General features: G+C 45.3%; 1 protein-coding gene across 23 annotated transcripts in view; it reads right to left on the bottom strand.

Moving 5' to 3' along the window:
• ATXN1 (ataxin 1) overlaps positions 1-17,509 on the bottom strand; it is a 422,279-nt gene that overhangs the window by 146,657 nt on the left and 258,113 nt on the right. For 21 of the 23 annotated variants that reach the window (XM_084796969.1, XM_084796962.1, XM_084796956.1 and 18 more), the window contains one exon: positions 1,196-1,320. The gene's annotated coding sequence lies outside the window, so the exon portion shown is untranslated. Of the gene's footprint in view, positions 1-1,195; positions 1,321-1,882; positions 2,012-17,509 lie in introns of all 23 variants that reach the window. The other 2 variants (XM_084796963.1, XM_084796970.1) reach the window with 1 other exon arrangement.

Genomic DNA, 17,509 nt, shown 5'->3' with positions numbered 1-17,509 from the left:
GCAACCTCTCCCCCAACACACAATCAATGAGTCTAATTCAAAAAAAAAAGACTTAAGAAGTTCAAAACATATTAATATGCTACTAAATGTCCAATTACATGTCTGCCAAACTCACAAGTCTTAATCGAGGTTGGCTTGTTATATTCTAAAATGCAAAGGTATTATTACTTCTTTTCTCAGAGATGTTCACTGGCCATCCAGGACTTACTTTCCTATGTTTATACTCTTTCTGGTCAACACTCTCCTAAATTTTGTGTGTGTGTGTGTGTGTGTGTGTGTGTGTGTGTGTGTGTGTGTGAGAGAGAGAGAGAGAGAGAGAGAGAGAGAGAGAGAGAGAGAGAGAGTCACCACCAAATGGCAGAGCTAGGTAAACCCATTTCAAGTTTCACAGCAAATGCAATCCTAGAAGCTCAGAGTGGCCTACTTCATCAACTACCAGACACTGAAACTCGTCAAGAGCCTTCAGCTGATATAAAGCACAGTTTACTAAGCTCAATATCACAGACATTCACCCTGATAAAAGCCAATAAATCAGCCAGTTTTGAATCTGACAAGAATACTAAATAGTCCTTTTTTTCCGTACAGATCTGAGACTTTGAAGGTAAACAAACAAACAAGAAAACTGAAAAACCAAAACCCCCCCAAAACAACACCAATACCAAACCAATCAAACAAATAACAAAAACTAAATCAACAATAACAACAAAACCAACAACAAGACATTCTGGATAGTCCAGAGAAAACCGAAGACAAATAATAATATTAGTTATGCATGGAAATCCAGGCCTTTAGTGCCCAGTCTATTCATCATCCCAGAAGAACAGTGGCAGACAGTCCCCTACACATCTGATACCACCAGCTACGGCAGGAGCATAAGGCTGAGGACCTCTGTATTCCACGTTCAGTCTATAAGCAGACCATCAGCAGTGCTCCACAGCAGTCAGGGGAAAGGCAAGTTCCTGGTTAAAAACGCAGAACCTCTTCTGAAAACAAAGGATGCACTGGGTGATCACCCAGGGCTCACACTAACAGCCTCTCACACCTGGATCACACTGGTCAATCACCCAGGGCTCACACTAATAGCCCCTCACACCAGGCTCACACTGGCTCATCACCCAGGGCTCATACTTATAGCCCCTCACGTGGGGCTCACAGATCCTTCCAAGGCAAGTCTCTGTGTCAGTTGTTCACTTACAGCATTCACTATCCTCAGCTCCCAGGAAGCCTCCCCGAGACTTCACCATGGAAACTTCTCTCCGTAGCTGGGCCACCCAGGCTCTGGTGTTGTCTTTCTTCCTTTCACAGAGAGATGAGAAATACCTGGCATGGGAACAGTCCAGAAAGAAAAGAAATGGTAAGCGCATTTATCATCCAATCACTTCTTCCAACAATCTGGTCATCTGGGTGAACCAAAGTAATAATTCACCAAAGACCATTTTCAAGAACCTGGATTCTTTGTGGTTGTTGTTTGTTTGTTTGTTTAATTTACTATGTGACATAAACAACCTTTTTGTCTTTTTTCTCCCCCATAAAGTTGATGCCAATTCTAGGAACCTTCAAACTCAGCCCCAGCAGCCACTATTTACTGGAGTGTTTGGTGTGTGTCTGTAATCCCAGCGCTGGGGAGGGAGAAGCAGAAGAGCTAAACCAGCCTGGATTATGGGAAACCCTCTGTCAAACAAACAAAAACAAACACAAAACCCAAACCAGCAAACAGAGGGAGGGAGGGAGGGAGGGAGGAAGGGAGGGAGGGAGGGAAGGAGAGAGTCAGAGAAACAAACAAACAAAACTATTTCAGCGGTACAGCACTTCCTCAGCAGCCCTGAGTTCCTGGGTTTAATCCCAGCACTTGGAGAACAAACATGATACCAAAATAAGTTACCTGACTCTAGTCTCTGGAAAAGGAAGCACCGGCTACAATCTTTGGCCGTTTTTGTACCTTCCAGTGAGACTGGGAAGATCAGTAAGAGCTCTTGAAAAGCACTCGAAGTTCCCCCAGAAGACAGACACTCTGTCAACAGAAGGTGTTATTATTGGTCACAGCTGCTACTGAGCTCAGAGGCAGAGTATAAAATCTAGCTTTGACTGAGCACCAACCATCAGCTCTCCCTGGAGCACTCAAACATCTACATGAGCCTGTGGTGCTGTGGTGCAAGAGAGAAGAACAGAATCAGAGACTCCTGGAATCTCTGGGAGACATTTTTAACAGACAGAAGGGATGTGTGGGGCAGGAAGCTAAAGCCGAAAAGTGCGCAAGGCAGGCTACAGAGCCAGGCATGGGTATATGAGTTGGTATGGGCTACAGCAAAGGGCTCCCTTCAATTGCAGATCCATGGTGTTTCCTGTGCCCAGTGTCTACAGGGCTGTGACAATTTTTCCACTTGCCTCTCTGTCACTTCTCCCCGCTGACTGTAACGTGCACACACACACACAAACGTGGCATAAGGAGGCTCTTCCTGAAAAAACAACTAGATCCATCTGGCTGGTTGCTTTAGTGCATCTCCACACCTGGATTTCTTGCTTTTCCCCTTCTTTCTGGCAGACCCAGAGAAACAATCACTTCAGGTCACTGTTATTAACTTTAACTTCTGAACCATGAGGTAAGAACGAGCGGACAGCAGTGGCCTTGGGGGAGATGGAAGCCTAGGATTGCCGGCTCCTGTCAGGGTTTCCTCTCGGGAGTCACGAGCACAAGTTGAACATAGGCGGGAGCTGTACTCTTAGCATTGTGGATGTGGAAAGAGTGATTTCCAAGTCAGAGGGCAAAAGTGGCTTTCTCAAATAACAATAAAAATAGGGATGAACATATTCAGGGGGAGGAGGTCCCCCTCAGTCACAGTCATAGGGAAGGGGAATGGGGTGAAAGCGGGAGGGAGGGAGGATGCATGGGATGGGACGGCAAATGAGATGTAATATGAGTTATTTTATTTTTCAATAAAAATGTGTTTAAAAAACAACGATGAAGATAGAGATGATAGAAGAAGAAAAGAATAAAGTTATATTAAATCTTAGATTCGGAATTGATGACACTGATTCTCAGAACTCAAAAAATAAATTTTTTAGAAGAGAGACAAAATTAGTTCAGAAGGGAGGAAGGAGGTGTCTGCTCTCTGGTAATTAATCACAGCTTTTATAGTGGATCTGGCTTACTGAGTGCTTTCTTATTAATTAGTGCATTCAGAGGACAGATATTCATTTAATACAACTACGCTCAACCAGGGCCAGAAGGAACAGTGAACAAAAGAGGCGAGGAGCCGGCCCTCTGCACACCAAGAGGGACAGAGCATTAGGGAATTGTACCAACGTGTTTTTAAACCAGACAAGCATCATGAGGGGACAATGGGTGATTGAGAGTTTGGGGCCCAGGAGAGCTTGCAGAGGAGTAAAAGATAGGATTTAGTATAAGCAAGGCTGGAGGCGCAGCTCAGCCAGCGGCAGAGCCCTGGCCTAGAGACAGGCCTCGGGATTCAGCCAGAGGAAACAGGCTGAGCATTGGTGAGCCTGATGGGAGAGCCGTGTGACTAATCTCTGTTACGGTTTGGATGGAGTCCTTCGGGTCTCTCCTTGGTGAAGGAATAAGTAATAACTATCTTCAGTGACTTCAAACGAGACCGTTCTTCCCTGACTACTACAGCCCTTGAGTCACAGGCACTGGTCATCACTTCCAGGAAGACACATTCCATGTAGGCACTGTACTTGATGTGACGGGAAAGGAGGTCCTTGCTCCCTAAAGTTACCAAAGAGCACCCTGTCTTAGTAGTGAACTGAAAAGCTGTCTTCTCTCATGCAGGTCACAGCTGAAGAAAGTCCATCTGGAGGGCTAGAGCCTGCATGATGACTTATGCCTGCAGCCCCAGAACTGGGGAGGCTGACCGTAGGAGGATCATGAGTTCCAGGCCAGCCTGAGTTATGTAGTAAAGGTTAAAATTGCAGGCCAACCCCGGGGGGCCTATAATGTGAGACCCTGGCAGAGAAACAAAACCAAATCCAAACGAAACAACAAAGATACAAAACGTATAAAAGGGCCCAGACTAGTTGTTACATGCAAATTTCTGGGCGTGGGGGTGGGGGGAATGACAAAAATCAAAACCAAAAACTTAGCACTTTGCTTTAGGATTCAAATTTATGGCTTCCCCTTGATCTCTCTCTCTCATGTGTAATTTTCAAAAACATCACCTCTCCTGTACTTGAACAACATTTATGCCTAACTTCAACAGTGTCTACCACTTTCCTCCTGATTTGTAAGTTGGAACTCTGTTTTACCTTCCCCATTGAGGAGGTGAGCACGCACAGGAGCCAGCAATGGCAAAGCTGCATTCCTCGCCACTATTTTCTTGCTCCCTATCATTCTAGATCTGGCTTGACTTAGTTTTTCCATTAAGGGGGAAAAATCAGTATTTTGTATTCTCCAAGTTGATGCTATCCCAGGCAAGCTCGCTCATGTTCTATGAATGGAGTCAGTCTGAAATCCTGCCTGAAACAAACATGGCTGGCTGAGCCCTGAGTCTCTTCTCATTTAAGACAGCCAGGAAAAATTTGGGACTTGCCCCCCTCCCCCACTACTAATTAGCCACAAAGACAAAAATACTGATAATATTCTACCTGCATGTCTTGGAATACACCTCACGCTGAAGTTATGACAAGCCTTAGCAAACCCAGAAAGGAGAGAGGGTACGAAAGGCAAGATTCCTTGCAGCCTAGTTGCTTAGTGTCTTGCCATCAGTCCGGGAGACGTATGCCAGGTTGGCAATCTCATCCTCCATCCACAGGACAAAGGGACATCATGCCAGCTTCTCCTTCCCTTGGGTGCCCAAAGCACTTACGGTCTCTACTGCACATTTTGACCCAAGGTCATTTTCAAGTCAGCACTCTGCTACAGTGTCTTTCTCCTCCATCGGATTTATTGAAGTCTTGAAGGCTCAGAAGCTCTCTAAGCTTCTCGATGAGTGAGGCCTTGCTGTGGCCTTGTTATGCAAGCTCCTAATAGCATCTAGCAGGAAGAGCTTGAATGGAAAAGAAATGATCCAAGACCCAAGCCTGATCTAGAAGAATTTAACCGTTACCTGCCAAGGACTTATTCCTCGGTAGCTATAGTTTAATCCCATCTCTGCAGAGAGTGCTCCCCGACCCTTGTTTCTCTATGGGCTGGTAAACTGTACTGTGTGTGTGTGTGTGTGTGTGTGTGTGTGTGTGTGTGTGTGTGTGTGTGTGTGTGTATGGAAGCCAGAGAACAACTTTCAGGTGTCATTTTTAATAGGGTTTCTCACTGGCCTGGAGGAACTCAGCAAGTAGGCTAGCCTGGATGGACATATGGCCCTGGAGATAGATGTGTCTCGGACTCCCCATTGCGAGAATTACAAGCTTGGTTTTTTCCCCTCTTTGATACAGGGTCTCACTGTGTGGCCCTGACTGAGCTGGGACTTACTATGTAGACAGCGTGGGTCCTGAATTCACAGAGACTTCACCTGCTTCTCCCTCCTCAGTGCTGGGATTAAAAATGTGCACCATACGTCTGGCCGACTCAGGGTTTTCGTTTGTTTGTTTTTATAGTGGACTCTGGAGGTTGAACATCAGTCCTCATCCTTGCAAGGCTTGCATTTTATTGAATTCCCCGGCCCTTTCACCTTTCTCTGCCATCCAAGGACTTAGAATTCCGACACGTCTCACCCCATGCACGTGTCCTACAGAACTGAGAGCACTTATACTTGGCCTTCTCTTTCCTGGTTCTTGAATCTTTTTTTTTTTTTAATCCTTAGTGACCTCTGAATGGCTGCCATCTCCCTCTCAACTGTTACACACTCACTCCACCTTCATGCCAGCAGGAGCTTATACCCCCAGTTCTCACGGCGTTTCCAAAGCCTCTGTTGCCGAAACCTTCGCTCTGTGTGGGGTAGCCATGGAGCTCTCTGAGGGGATGAATCTCAAACTGAAACCCGGACCAGACTAGGGAAGCCATCCCTCCTAGAATTGCTGACTGGGAAAGCATGGGTGTGAGCCAGGGAATCTGTAGTCTCTGGGAGTCCCCAGGTGAGAATGACACTGCTGTTCTGGGGCTCACACTCTGAGAACCGTTCCTCTAAAGTGGCACACTTCCCGACACAGGCACGTGGAAGTGCATGACTCTTACTCACTCAAAGATGGTTTTAGTGGAAGGAGTGATAACATGGCACAAGGAGACGCCAAATGATCAAAACAAACAAACAAACAAAAAAACCAAACAAACCCCACACAGTTAAACAGTTACATAACATCTGGGGGAAACTTTTGTGATCTTCCTCCACTTGAGCTCTTAGTCCGTTCTCCTGATATCTCCAGAGCTTACTGAGGTCAACTCTGCTCTTTATTGCCCTTTCTCTCTTTTTGGACTACAAATACTTTCCCCCAGCCTGTAGGCATGTTGCCTGTTATATTTCCTGAAAGATATCTACAGTATCCCTGACAGTTGTCTGATTTACCGAGGACCAGGTTAAAATGAAGTGCAAATCTCATGTTAGCATTTCAACACCTACAACTTAAAGCCTGGGAGTCTGATTTCCACCACGATTTTTGCAAACTGTCTTTGCTCTTTTAAAGGTTGTCATGGTACCTGACTCCCAAATGCAGCGACGTTTCCCCCAAGTCTTCATCCTAACGAAGTTCCCGTCCTGCTGTCCAGCTCAGTTCACTAGGGCTTCCTTCAATTTTCTTTTTGTTGTCTGACAGACTAGCATCTCCCTCCTGTCTCTACCCTCTATCCTCCCTACCTCTCCCATAGACCCCGCTCCTCATCTTCCACACCAGGTTAGATTCATCCTCAGAGCTTTTGGTTATAGTGTGACGCACATGATTCTCTGCTGGTCCCCACAATTAGCCTGCCTCAGATGTACCTCACGTATCTCCTCTTACCAATTCCATGGAACATTTTTCCAGATCTGGATGCTGTGAAGGTATTTCACATTTAATTCAGACCCCCAACCTACTAACCTTAAAATAGAGGAATTATACATGCATGGTTGGGTAGGCCTTTCAAAGGGACAGGGCTCAACAGGTAAAGGAATGTGTTCTGAGGGGGCAAGCCACATGGTATGAAATGAAGGAGACCCCGGGAAGCCTTAGAATGGCACCCATCCCACAGCCAGCAATGACATAGGGGCCCAGGCTTAACACCCCCAAGGAAGTAATGTCTACAAATAAACCATGTGAGCTTCAGAAAGGCGCTGAGCCCCAGGTGGAAAGTACCTCAGGCAACACTGAGATTTCAGTCTTGAGAAAATGGGAACTGCAGAGCTAAAAAGACATGGATGAGTAAAAGGCAGAAACTGGTCTTAAAAGTCACTATCCTTTAGCCAATTGTGTGCAGTAGGAGAGAGTAATGCATGTGTTCCAATAAATTTTGATTTTGCATGAGTCACTTTGAAGTTTTTGCTGTGTGTGTGTGTGTGTGTGTGTGTGTGTGTGTGTGTGTGTGGAAATTTCAAAGCCCACCCTCAGTGACACACTTAAGAAGCCTAGCCTGGACGTGAATTCCTGACCTTCCTGCTTCTACCCTTCAAATGCTGGGATCACAGGAATGCGCCATCACACGTAGTGAGCACATCAGCTTTTATTTTTCTACTTCAACCTAGATAGACCAATACTTCTTTCTCTAAGACAGCATCACACTGGAGTTTTGTTTTGCTTCTTTAAAGACAGCTTCTTGCTATGTAGCACTGATGGCCTGGTTCTTATTACATAGCCGAGTCTGGCCTGGAACTCACAGTAATGCTTCTGCCTCAGCTGCGTGAGTGTTAGGAGTAAAGGCACTTTCCTCAACTTCCTGGAGTTTCAAACATTGTTACTATTCCTTTTAAGCTTATTTTCCTCTGCTGAAGTTCATTCTTATCCTGAGCTATATATCCCAACCCCCCATGCCGTCATGGAAACCATGACCAAAGCAACTCTTAATGAAAGATAGCATTTAATTGGGGGCTTGCTTATAGTTTCCATTAGTCCATTATCACGGCAGGGAGCATAGTGGCATGCAGTTAGGTGCAGGAGCAGTAGTGGAGAGCTACATCTTGATCCATGGGGGTGAAGGGGAGAGAGAAAGGGAGAGGGGGAGGGGGAGGGGGAGGGAGAGGAAGAGAGGGAGGGAGAAAGGGAGAGGGGGAGGGGGAGGGAGAGGGAGAGGAAGAGAGGGAGGGAGAGAGGGAGAGAGGGGGAGGGAGAGAGGGAGAGGGGGAGAGAGAGAGAGAGAGGGAGAGAGAAGAGACTAGGTCTGGTGAAGACTTTTGAAACTTCAAAGCCCACCCTCAGTGACACACTTCCTTCAAGGCCACACCTCCTAATTCTTATAATCTTTTCAAATAGTACCAGTTCCTGGTGATTAAGCATTCAAACATATGATCCTGTGGGGACCATTTTTTATTGAAACCACCACACCTAACTATAAGCTCATTTCTCTTCCCATCATGCTTTCCATGTATTCCATTTGATTTGTAAACCCATGTGCTGGCATTTCTCCCAAGCTACTGAACATGTATGGTGCCAATCAATTTTGCTTCAACACTTTTCACCTACCCTCCAAACCAGTTTCTAATTCATGCTCATGGCTCTGTTATCTTCTCTTTTCTCCCAAGGTCTATTGGCGGTCAGTTCCTAAGTAGCTGCGCCCACTCCATTCCCATAGCCACCATGCTAGCCTGGACTCCCCTACTCGTTTCACATTGCTCTGCAGGCCTTCTGTGTTCTGTAGGCCAAGTGAGTTACCCTCATGTTTTCAAACTACCTGAAGTGACCGTTAGGCAACGTAGCTTCTCCCTGTCACGGGCCATGTCCTCATTGGTCTCTATACCTTCTGGAAACTTCCCAAAACCCCTTTATTTGAAGGGCAAAATTTAAGACATATTCCTACACTGGGGCCCAGTCTGCCCTCAAAAATTCATAGCACAGCAATCCTCCTGCCTCAGTCTCCTGACATTAGGATCCCAGCTATGAGGCACCAAGATCAGGCCAAATTCTTTATCTGATGTTCAAAGACTTTAAACTGATTTCTTTTGCATGAATACAAGAGTACACAGGTGCCTTCGAATGGAGGTCAGAGGAGAACTCTCAGGTGTCACTTCTCCTTCTACCAGGTGGGTCCTAGGAATGGAACTCAGAACACCAGGCTTGCTGGCAAGGGCCTTCACTAGCTGATCTACCCTACCTAGTGTGGTTAGGGCTTTTCTTAAGTTGGCTTGTCCAATTTTGTTACCTACTTCTTGGCTCAGGTGTTTTTGTTTGCTTGCTTGTTTTGTTCGCCTGGTGGTGGTGCTAGAGACAGGCTCCAGAGGCTTGCACATGCTAGTTAAGGTTCTGCTGCTGAGCGTTAGCGAGTGTCCAGATCACGTGCTCTGGGTCAGCCACAAGGAGCTACTGACTTCCTCTCTGAGAGTCCACCGCTGCTCCACACACCAGAGTGTAAGACACTCCTTTCTCCCAAGCCAAGCCCTAGCCTTTCCCAAGCATTCCTTCATCCTCCTATGCTATGACTTCTCTATCAGAAGTTCTATGATTTCACACATGAACTCCTGCAGATTTAATTCCTCTTCCTCAGAGGTAGCCACCGCTTTATTCCTTCTCCTAAAAAAGTTGTCACTTTCCTGTATAGACTGTGGTAACTCCCATGAACAAGAGTCTGCTCCTGTCTGCTTTTCATACGCCTCCAAATGCCTTTTTTTTTTTAAAGAAATTTTATTTTAAATCATGTATATATTTGTGTCTGTTTGTGGGTTAGGTGGACATGAGTACAATTGCTTATGCAGACCAGAAGAGGGCAACAGGTCTGGGTCTCCCAACGCTGGGGTTATAGAAGATTGTGAGCTATCTGAGTTTAGTGCTAGGAACTTACGGTAGGCATAGGGTTATTGTGTAGTTTAAATTCTGATTTCCTGTCTAAACGTTGTGTAAACTCTGCTCCCCAATTGCACTCCCCCCCCCATTATGTCAATAAAGCAGCTCACAGCCAATCGATGAGCAGAGGGGAGAACAGGGCGGGACTTCCTGCCAGCCAGGGGAAGAGGAGTTCAGAGAAGAAGCAAGGGATTCAGCTACAAGGAGAGGTCCAAAGAAGGTCAGGAGGAAGGAGCTGGAGCCGTGGGAAGCTACAAAGTGCAAGGATAGCTGAGATGTTTGCTGGGAGTAAGACAAAATAACGCAGAGGGCTAAGAACAGACTTAAACTGCTCAGAGTGTGTTGTGAAGCCTTGTATTATAAAAGAGTATCACTGATTTGTATGTTGCCTGGGTTAAGAAATAAGTTAAGAGAAACAAACATAGGTTTATAAAAATTTCAACAAATGACCCATAGTCCTCTATAAGAGAAGTGCACACTCTCCACTGCTGAGCCATCTCACAGGCCTATGGGAGGCTTCGGTAATGACACCTGTAATGTCATCACTCAGGAAACTGAGGCAGGCAGATAACTGAGAGTTCCAGGCCAGCCTGGTCTACATAGCAAGTACCAGGATAGCCACAGAGATATAGCAAGACTCTGTTTTAAAAATAAAAAAATAAAATAAAATATACACATACAAATAAAACAGAAATTCCTTTTGACTAACTGTTGGCATGTATGGTATTTTACTTTTGTGTCATTGCATCCTCGAATCTCCTTCCTTTGTGGTAGTCACATGAGAGCTCTCCCTCCCTGTCTCTCTCCTTATTTCTCCCTCCTTCCTCTCTCTCTCTCTCTCTCTCTCTCTCTCTCTCTCTCTCTCTCTCTCTCTCTCTGTGAGTTGGAGAAAAACAATTACATAAGCCAGCAAGGAAACTGCTCAGACAATGAATAAGATGTTTCATAAGAGTCTCTCATTCTAATAAGGGGCTAAAGCTGACTTCTGAGGAAGAAGTAGCCAGGGTTGCCGGGGGATGGAAGTGATGTGAAGCAGTGCAGAGAGGCAGGCCTGGGGCTGCAGCGCCTCACAAAGGCAGGCGACAACACCGGGAAGGGAGGGCCCGGGTGAATTGGTTGAGGACAGTTTTATTTACTTGTTTTACTTTTAAAGTTTTGGGTCTCAGATAGCTCAAGTAGGCCTATAACTTGCTATGTAGCCCAGGGTGATTTTGAACTCTTGATCCTCTTGTCTCTACTTCTGAGTATTATAGGATGTATGGGCATGGGCCATCAGAGTTGGCTTTATGCACCAGTATGGTGGGCATTAGTGTAGCACTCCCAGCCCCTTAAACCTCTTTCTAACCATTCTACGTAGCTGCCTCCTTGCTTCATTACTGTAGCTTTTCTGATGCAATAAAAAGTAAAGTGTCGCAAGACAAAGACAGCATTCAGAACCTCTTGCCCTTTGGAAGAAAATGATTCTGGTTTCAAAACAGATTTCAATGAGCTTAGGCGTGAACCCCAGGTAACAGGAATGCTATTTGGCACCATGCCTCAGGATTACCTGTTGAAACACCAAAGGCAGGAAGACTTTGATGTGGGTTCTTAGGTGCCAGGTAAAGTGCTAAGTGATGTAGTTATCCTTTCTATGATTGTGGACCTGAAACCCTGACACCATATTTGGACCAAATACTCATTGTGGAGAGGACTGGGGAGAGCATGGGGGATGGGCTCTGAGTTAAGTACACACACTCACAGACCAGCTTGAGCCCATTACAAGTCACCACGGGAGTGAAAATGCCGCGCTCTACTGGGTGTAACATTTTAGAGGGAAATCTTTACCGCTGTTTTCTGAGTCAAGGACCCTGACAAGATACATCTGCAATTTGTCTTCAGAGTGAAGAAGTTCAGTTAAAACACCTGATAACCCAGGCTCACTAAAAGTCCCGAGGAATTTCTTTACACAATGATCATTCTATAGGTGGCCCTCTAAAGTGGAGCGCGACGGTGCCGTTCTCAATTGCAGCATCACTTAGGAGGTGCGGGCATGCGACCAGGAATGCAGGGCCATAGACTATATACTAAATCTGAGAGCAGCCTAAGCTATATACGACCCTGTCTAAAATTAAAAAAAAAAACTAAAGAAACAAAATAATTAAACATAAGGATTTGTAACCTTTTAAAAGGAGCGGCATCTGCTCACCACCAGGTGTTTATAGAACATGTTCTCAAGCATTACCCCTGTTTGTGTCACAGAAGTGACTAATGGGGGTCTCCCTCCGCCTTCATCTTCCACGCTTAAGAGTTTATCCTAGTATCAAGGCTCAGGGGATTCTCTGGCTCACAACTCTTCCCATATCAAGAAAGGAGACACACTCTCTCTCCCTAATTGTTTTGTCGAATGAGCTCTCAAAAGTTCATTTTTGTTACCTTTTTCAGGCAAAATAAGAGGCCTTTTACAAAAATTCTATTGCTAAAACAATGGAATTCTCCCGGGAATGGCTTCGTTATGGAAACGAAATGACAGCTCCTTTTATGCAGCCAGGCAGAAAGTGTGCGCGTAGAAAAGACATTCCAAGCACTCAAGTGTGTGTGGGAGGACAGAAGATGCTATTTTTAATTCCGATTGCAGCATTTCTCTCCTGCGGGTCTTTCAGCATAATCATAATCATAATAAGACTGATCTAAAAAGAAAATTTCCATTCCTGCTGACCCCAGCAGAAAAAGAGAAAGAGAGAGAGAGAGAGATTGAAGAGGATAATTAACACTGTTTCCTTCTGCTCTGAGTCAGGGCTGTGGGCTCAGAGATGCACCTTTAAGACGGCCAGACTGAGACTCTCCAGAGTTCAAAGCATTAAAGTCCCAATTAGTAGCCACCTAAAGCTTTTTCACGTCCATCTGCACTCTGCACTTGTGACTTTCCCATGAGGGGAGTTTGCAGGAATCTCTCAGGGTCTGCTGGGAAGTCATGTTTAGGTGCCTAAGAGTTAACATTTGGTGATATGGGTAAGCTAGCCTGGTGGAAAGGCCACACGGGACACCCAGCATCTAATTTCAACAACCAGCCAGCATGAGGCACCCAGGTTCACAAACACGGAGTGCTCTAAGTGGCTGGTAGAAAGTGGAGTGATGAATGGGAGGACTCCAAGACCAGTGTGGGTGGCTCTGCAAATCTGACCTTAGAGGAGAAAGAACAGTGAAGGAAGACGGAGTTACAAAAGATGGCTGTCAGGACAAAGGCCTTCCAGCTAAGTGACTGCACGTGGCTGACAAGTGCACACTAGCAACATTAATGGAGGAGTAAGGGGTTTCATTTTTTAATGGAAGTGTGATTAATATTGACTGTCAAGTTGACAGTGCTTGGAATCACCCAGGAAACAAGTCTCTAGGTGTGCCCGTGAAGGCTTATCTGTCCCACAGAAGCCCCTGAGCAAGGCTGTGAAGGCTAGCATATAACATGTTAATTAAAGTGGGAGGGAAGAGCCAGCCTGAATGTGGGGAGCAGCGTGATCCCATGGGCTGGGGGGCTTAGACAGACCACAAAAGGATGCCCTGAGCTGAGCACCAATGTTCATCTTTCTCTACTTCCTGATGGTGAACACACTGTGGCCGGCTGCCTCCAGCTTCTGCCACCAAGATGTCCCCACTGTGAGGCAACCATCACCATTGTCTAATTTCCAAAGACCTTTGCCATGCCCCATGAAGGCCCCAAGCCTATGACGTAGTCATTCTTCATTCCCGCTCTTCTCAGACACTGGCAGTGCTGAAGCTGCTCTCTTGTTTACAGAGAAGCCAGTTGGATACGTTACACATAAATACAACCATGCAGTGCCGTGCTTGGCCTTGATTGTCACCTTCGTGAGATCTGGAACCAACAAAGAGGCACGGCGCTGGGTGAGTCTGTGAAGGTAAAGACTTGCAGGAAAGAGAACTTGAGAATGCACAATGCTTCCTGAGACTGTCTGGCACAGACAGGTAGCCCAGACAGAAAGAGGCCAAGGCAAAAGTGGAGTTGCCTGCTTCTTGCTGGGTGAGTGTGCCTGTTGCTGCCGCCATCTGACTCCAGCTTCTCCTAACCTCCAGCGTCGACTGAAGACCAGAGATGGTCCAGGAATCTGCCGGCCTTCATTACCGGATTGGGGCTAAAGAGACATTCATCTTTGTTGACTGGACAGCTCCCAGTTTTGCATCTTATCAATATGCAAATGGACCTTGTTGGACTCAACCTTTTCCTGTAGGCCAATCTAGTGAATGCCCTTTCAGAAGATACACACATTCTATTGGTTGTTTCGCTGAAAACCCCTGTCTAATACATGTGCTATGTGGTCAATGGTGACTGGAAGTGTGTGTGTGTGTGTGTGTGTGTGTTGTGTGTGTGTGTGTGTGTGTGTGTGTAAACTGCCCCATGACTGGCATCTTTATCTTGGAAAGTGTTTTCAAGGCTCATCTCTACTGCATTATATAACAGTGTTTCACTTTGTTTTGGGCTGAATAATAGTTTATTTTATGGCTATACCACATTTTAGCATTCTCCATCAGTGGTAGGCACTTATGGCAGTTCTCCCTTTGATAGCCATACATAGTGCAGTTATAAACATTCAAATACACTCTTTTTGGTCACCTATTTTCAATTCTTTAAAGGCATACAACTTGGGAGTAGATCTCCTGGGTCACACAGTAATGATACATTTAGCTATTTGAGTAAGTTCAAAACTGTCACCCACACTGGCTATGTGATATCGAATTTATTATCAAGGTTAAAGGTTTGGGGATACTGGGAATGTTAGCTCAGTTCATAGAGTGCTTGTTTAGCATGTGCAAGGCCCCAGGTTCAACCCCCAGCATCATATAAATTGAGTGTAGCAGCACATGCCTGTAACCAGCACTCAACAGGCAGAAGTAGGAGTACCAGAAGTTCAAGGCCATCTTCAGCTACTTTGCAAGTTCAAAGCCAAGCTGAATCGCATGAGACACCTCAAAAAAAAAAAAAAAAAAAAAGGCTAAAGATTTCAACTGGTGCACACCCTTGCTTCTTACTGTCACCACCCTAATGAATGTGAACTGTGGTTTTTTGCTTTGCACTTTCCCAAATGTTGATGATACCTAGTGGCTTTTCATGTACTTCCAGACCAACTGTGTATCCACTTCAGAAAACCATCTATTAGTGCTTTCGTCCATTTTTACACTGTGTTACTTATTGATTGATTCCTGAGTTGTCACTTTTGGAGCTTTCCATGTATTCTACAAACTTGACTTCTTCTAAGCACATGCTTTGTATGTGTGTTCTTCCCATCTGTGGTTGTCTTTTGACTATCTCCTTTGAACTTATATATAATTTTTCCATTTTTTATTTTTGTTTCTTGTACAGAGCATCCTAAAAATCTAATGCTAAATCCATGCTCATAAATAACCTCCCTCCTTCTTCTTAGGGTCTTTACAGTCTGAGCTCTTTTAAATTATTGATCTACTTTTGACTTTTTGTATATGGCACAAAGTAAGGCTCTATGCTCCTTTTCCATGTATACATCACATGTCTTTTCCAAGTGTCTCAGCTCCATTTGTTGAGCAGATGTGAGAGCAATTTTGAGCAGAGAGTGATTGTAGTCCTGGATCTTGAGAAAAACCTTTGTATGTGTTGTATATGCAAGTATATACACACTTATATAAATATAGACATGTTTATATACACAAATACACATATACATTTATAGCAAATCATCTTTAGTTGACTCCTGTTTGGATGTAGAGTGACTTTCTTTAGCATATGGTGAATATATAAATGTTATTTTTATCATCTCACACTTTAAAGCTCTAGTCCATTTTTCAGAACCATGAGCTTTCAGAGCAGCCAAGCACACTTGGGTGGTCTGTTTGCGTGGACCAGTTTCCAACACCAACAAGTAGTTTGAACTTGCTTTGTTTCCTGGTCTCCAAGTTCCCTTGCTTCTGTGCTTGCCTCCAGTGAACTCCTGTGCTCTCCCTGCCCTCAGAGGTCCTTAGGCTTGCATGCTCTTTCTCATTCGTAGCAACTCATAAAACTGGCTCTTGAGAGAAAGCCCAATGATCACATTCACTCAAAATCATGTATGAAAAAGAGAAATAAAATAAATTTTGCCCCTTGCTCTCTTCATGTCTGATCTCCACCCTCATTTTTCCTCCATGTCCCCTCTCTACCCTGTTCCCTCTCTTAAACTGCTTCCACTGTCTATTCTATTTCTGTTTCTGAGTGAGATTTAAGCAGCCTCCCTTGGGTCTTCCTTTTTACTTATCTTCTTTGGGTCTGTGGATTGCAGTATGTTTATCCTGTACTATATAGCTAAATCTGCTTGTAAGTGAGTACATACCATGCTTGCCTTCTTGGGTCTGGTTACCTCCCTCAGCATTAACATTCCTACTTCCATATATTTGCCTGTAAATTTCAAGATGCCTTTGTTTTTAATAGCTGAGTAGTATACCATCGTGTAAATGTACTACAGTTTGTTTGTTTGTTCGTTCGTTTTCCTTTTTCCTTTTTTCTTTTTGTTTTTTTGAGACAAGGTCTTTCTGTGTAGCCTTGGCTGTCCTAGACTTGCTTTGTAGATCAGGCTGGCCTTGAACTCACAGCAATCCATCTGCCTCTGCCTCCCGAGTCCTGAGATTAAGGCATGTGCCACGATGACACCCTGCCATGCCACAGTTTCTTCTTTATCCATTCTTCAGCTGAGGGACATTTGGGTTATTTTCAGTTTCTGACTATTATAAATAAAGTTACTATGAACATAGTTGAGCAAATGTCCCTATTGTATGGTAAGGCATCTTTTGGGTATATGCCCAGGAGTGGTATAACTAGGTCTTGATGTGGAGATATTCTCAGTTTTCTGAGAAACTGCTAGATTGATTTCCAAAGTGGTTGTATAAGTGGTTTGCACTACCACTAGCAAGAGAGAAAAGAAACCATGGGTAGGGGCATCACTGTGACAAGCTAGAGACAGGGTAGGTTCCCGGGAGGATATGGTGGTGATTCTAGCTGAGACTTCTAGTAGTAGCAGGGGTCATGAAGACTCAAGAGGCTACCCTCTAACTACACAGGGCTCCTAGTGGAAGGAGGGGAATAGCAGCCCGCCCACAAAACCTTCAACCCAAATTTACCCTGCCTACAAGATGTGCAGGGATAAAGATAGAGCAGAGATGGAGGGAATGTCCAGCCAATGCCTGGCCCCACCTGAGGGCCACCCCATGGGAGAGAGCCAACCCCTGACACTATTAATTATACTCTGCTATGTTTGAAGACAGGAGCCTAGCATAGCCGTCCTCTTAGAGGCTCCACCCAGCAGTGGATCGAAACAGATGCCGAGATTCATAGCCAAACGTTGAGCAGAGTGCAGAGAGATTTTTGGAAGCAGGGGGGTGGGGGGGAGGGAAAGATAGAAGGGAGGGGACAGGAACTCCACAAGAAGAGGACAGCGCACTCTTCACAGTTGTGGGGAGAGTGGGGACTGCATCTGACATGAACTCTGGTGCCCCCAACTTGATCATTTCCCTTTGGTGGGGAGGAGGTACACAGAGAAAGGGGAAGCAGGCTATCTTGATGAGACCTGATAGGCTGTAATCATATGGTGGGGGAGGAGGGCCCTTCTGTCAGAGGTCTAGGGGAGGAGAATAGGGCAAAAGAGGGAGGGGAGGGTGGGAATGGAAA

This window comes from Acomys minous (genome assembly GCF_964271855.1).
Source record: "Acomys minous genome assembly, chromosome: 9".
In the NCBI taxonomy this organism is placed as follows: Eukaryota; Metazoa; Chordata; class Mammalia; order Rodentia; family Muridae; genus Acomys; species Acomys minous.
The sequence above is the reverse complement of the archived record's forward strand: the minus strand, read 5'-3'. Positions and strand labels throughout refer to the sequence as shown.